Raw genomic sequence first — 4747 nt, forward strand, 5'->3', positions numbered from 1 at the left:
TTAATGACGCGCCCGCTCTTATTCTACCATGAATAAAGCACCTCGAGCTCGTCGTCGTCTGCCTCTCAAACGGTGATATGGAGCTCCTGCTCCGTGGCTGTACTGCACTCGAGTACCTTCGTCTTCAGGCGATCAATTGGTTGAGCACATTCCACATCACCTCACCATGACTCTCCGGACTATTTATGTGTGCTGCTGGTTCAGCAGGAAGACATCACAAGATGTGTACCACGGTATGGTCACTGAGGACACACCTTCACTTGAGAGATTACTTGTACTTGATCAAGTAGTTCCAACAAGAATCAATGTCATTTCTGCGCCAAAATTGACAGTGTCGGGCTACTCGTCTGACCAATACTCCAATCTTGTTATTGGATCCACACCTATTCAGGTACAACAACCGCCTTCTACTTCTGCTTCTACAAATTAACATTATTTCTAATTTTGAAGATGTTTGTTCGTCTGTCATTCAAAAAATGATTCCGACAAGCCTGGGCGCGAAACTGCACACAGTGAAGGTCTTGGCACTAGAATCTACCGGCCCCAACCTGGAGCAAGTTGTCACTTTCTTGAGATGCTTTCCGTGCCTGGAGAAGCTATATATCGAGGTGATTTTCCTTTCCTGTTAAATGTTAACCACAAGGGAGTTCAATTTGTGACCCTTTTTCCAAGTTTACAATGACAATGTACTATGATTTTTGAAGGATTCTTTTGGAGGATTTCAGTACATACATGTCTCCTTTTCCAAGTTTACAATGACAATGCTTGATCCATATGGTTACAATCCATATGCATTTCTCCTTTGGATTCATCTGTACTAGTTTTCTTAGGGAAATTTTCATCCACTCCAACATCTTGTGAAGATGGAAGATGGCATGTTAATGCACATGTTAATCATGTCAGATCGAAGATGGCATGTTAGTGCATTTTACAAATCCTACAAACCAAATAGGCCTGTAGTAGTGTTCAAAACTACATCTAGGCACTAACACGTTTCTTCTTTTGCAGATGAGATTAGGCCCAGTGGTGGATAATGTGATACAATAGACAATCACGTCTAATGGCTAGATCTGCATCTCTCAGAAATTACTTTGAACTCCTACTGAGGGAACTTACCGGAGATTATATTCGCCAGGTTCTTTGTTGTTAGAGCAAGGGTGCTGAAGGTAATGAGGTTTGCCCTACATTTATTTCGGAAAAATGAATGGTTTTATGATCAGCGCCGGTGCCTGCGGCAGAATGTAATAGGCTCCAAAAATGCTAAATTTCATTTTGGAATTTTAGATGACAGAGTAATCGGAACTCATCGTGTCAACCCCATACATGACTTCTCAGTGGTTGACCCCTTTGCAAAAGTTGTGAGGTTTCGAAACCAGACTTAGAAGTGGTAATGTTAGTTTGAACCTCTCTAATATCCATGTCCAGCGGATCAACATGAACATTTGCAGCTGATGAGCTGAATTTCATTTCTAATATCAGTTTGAACCTTGTAATCTTCGAATTTGAGCCATATAACTCTGGAATGTGAACCTTGTAATATTTTTGAGCCTTTGTAGTACAATCATTGAAATGGCATCGTATGAGACTCGTATATTGGTAGCACTATTTTGAACTTAATATACAATGGTCCTAGATTTGATTTTATTAACCATTCTCGAATCTGTTTACCTTGTCGATCTCACAACACACGATATGTATAGCTAACTCGACTGCGATCTTGGACCTTATTGCACATAATTGGTTTCTTCCACTGTGTGCCCTGTAGAGCGCAGAATTAACTCTCGCACTCAAGTGTCCATCATCACCCTTCTGTGTAACTTTGACCTCATCACCCATGGGTAAACTTATGACCGAAGTCATTCCACACACATCGTTTTTACAAAGCTTTTTGCCAATAAACGCCCATGATTTGTCCCTCTTCTAGCCGACGGTTGGCAAACCAAGACGGGCGGGAAGCTTGCACGGTAAACTACGTGGTAGCGCGGGAACAGGCTCACCAATAAGACACTTCGCGCCTCTTCAAGTGCACACGTGGTCAAACTGCGGTGTGGTGTTGTCAAGCGTGCACTGGAATCCTTACTACGGTGCAGTGTTGTCAAGCGTGCACTGGAATCCTCCGCTACGAACACAGTGACAAGACATGACTATCAGGCCGGCTAGCCCCCGTTTGTTACAGTGGCTATTTAACCTTTGTGTCTCTTAAACCTTTCAATCGCGCCCCACCATTGCAAGAAGCACACCCACCACGACAAATTCTTAGAGAGTATCCTGCGCAGCTCCAATGGCGTTCCGAGTGGCTGCCGACGATGAGCAGCAGTTGGCCATCCATGCCATGGTGGACACCCACCGAAGGTTCGAGGAGCTTTCGATGGTGTACACCAACCATTCGGTGTGGGTGGAGCACTCCATCCACATCATGGAGTTGTTGCTTGCCGACAAGAAGTACAAGGTGGTCGGGTTCAACATCGAGCACACCGGCGCTCGTGCGGGTCTCGTCCCAAGGTCGTCGTTGCACAGATGTGCGTTGGCCACCACGTCCTCATCTACCACTACTGCCTGGCCACAAGGCCTTGCGAGCGTTTCACCAGGTTTGTCAACAGACCCCACTACATGTTCGCTATGGTCGACATCACCAACGATGTCAAGGTGCTCAAGAATTCAGGCATCGCCTACCAGAATCTTGTCAACATCCAGGCCCAATACAAGATCTGGGCAGCAAGGAGCATGAGAAGGACTCACCGGTTCACCTCGCCGAGGCCATCATCGACCCCTACTACAGAGACATGAAGGATTCTTGCAACAATGACAAGAGTGCCTGGCACTCGGCCTGGATGAAGAAAATCGACAAAGATCACGTCGTGTACACGGCCAAGGAGGCGTACACGTGCTACGACATGTACAGGCGGATCGTTTACATGAGGAAGTGCCTCCTTCCCCAAAACAGCAAGGGATCCAGCCGGAAGCAGAGCAATGGCAAGCGTCATCGCACCAAGAAGTAGATGATTAGATCCTATTTTATGCTAGTTTAGTATGCATGTAATTGCTTACTTTGGTGTGTGAAAATGTTATCTGTGTAGTCACTTTTCTAATTGTATGTTTAATTTGGTTATGCAATGCTATCTTTTTAAGTATATTTGTTGATTCTCTGTAGACAGAGCAAATCACATCTCACGCGGACTAAACAAGGGAACCCGTCGGTGATGATTTCATCAATCACTGACGATTGTATATGAGCAATCGTTTGCTCACAACACACGCGGCTTCTTAACAGGAATCATCTGTGTTGTTATCAGTCTTCCCACACATTTCTGATTACAGACCTGTTTGCCGCGTATCACACACATCTTGTTAAGTTCAACTGTTTTTGTTCTCTTGGCTCAACGCAAATAGTTCATCCAAGTGAACTGTATGCCGTATATCGCACACACCTTCATCTGGCTGACCGTTTCTGTTGTTCCGCCTCATCACAAACAACTCATCCGAGTGAGCTGTATGTTGTGTATCGCACACGCCTTCATCTGGCTTCCCGTTTCTTTTGTTCCTCCTCATCGCAAACAGTTAATTGAACGGAAACATATGCCCTTCATCGCACACGCAACTAAAATCTGAACCGTGTTTGATGCATACGTCATCGCAAACATTTTGGACATTTTTCAACATTCTCTGACACCATCGTTTGTGATTATTGCATCGCACATAGTTTCTCGAAGGGTCTCTGATCATAGTGTCGCGTTAGCAGCATCCTATAGTAGTGTGTGCTACGGATCCCAATCGTCCTTGAAGGTTCCAATCTATCCTGATCTTTTTTAGCATGTCCAAAGTAGCTCCCTACTTAATCTGTCCTGAATTACTCCCCCCCCAGGAAAGCGACCAGTCGCCAAATCCGGAGTATGGCTCCAGACTCCCACAACATGAGTTCGACTCCGAGTTTTGCGCCACCTAGAAGTACAAAAAGATGAGTTGTGTGCATGGACACACTCCCGCTCGACGTGTATGCATGGAGGGATTCGACATTGGCAGACGGTTTCTCTGTTGCCCCTTAGAGGTTAGTGCTAAGTTCATCATTTTAGTTGAGTTAATTTCGCCACTCATCTTGAATACTATTTAACATTGGCAGGGATATGAGGCTTGTGCCTTTGTTGACTGACTGGATGAAGAATGGCATGGCAGGGCTTGGAGTGTTATCACCAAGCTCACAAAAGATAACGTAAAGCTGAAGAAGAAACTGACTGATCTGGAGTGTACAATCAGTACAATGAAGCAAGAAAGAACCCATCACATGCAACAGATGAAAGCAAGAGACAAGCAGGAACTAGCATGTGTAGTTGTGGTTGTCGCATTAGCCATCTTCTATGCGTTGTTTGCAATGAGGATTAGGGGTTTTGCTTGATTATTACTGGCTTCAATAAGAAGAGCTCAGTGTATTGCTTGCCAACTGTCCTACTCCATTCGTATTGGTGCATAAGTCACATTACGAAAACCAAATAATCCCAAAACTCATTCCCTGTTTTTTGCCCTGAAAAAAAGAAATCAGCCAATAGGAGCCGTGGGGCTTGTATGCATTCAATGATTTCACCCTACTTAGCATAACATGCAATAGTCAATTCTCTGCATGCAATGGTGATTAGCAAATAATCATCAACTTCTCTCATTTTTTCCCCACCTAGGTCGATGGTACGGAGGGAGTAGTATGAAAAATGCTTGTTTCATATTTGGATGCTCCAACGCGTGTGCGTAATTATCACAT

This window comes from Triticum aestivum, chromosome 6B (assembly GCF_018294505.1).
Source record: "Triticum aestivum cultivar Chinese Spring chromosome 6B, IWGSC CS RefSeq v2.1, whole genome shotgun sequence".
Classification (NCBI taxonomy): Eukaryota; Viridiplantae; Streptophyta; class Magnoliopsida; order Poales; family Poaceae; genus Triticum; species Triticum aestivum.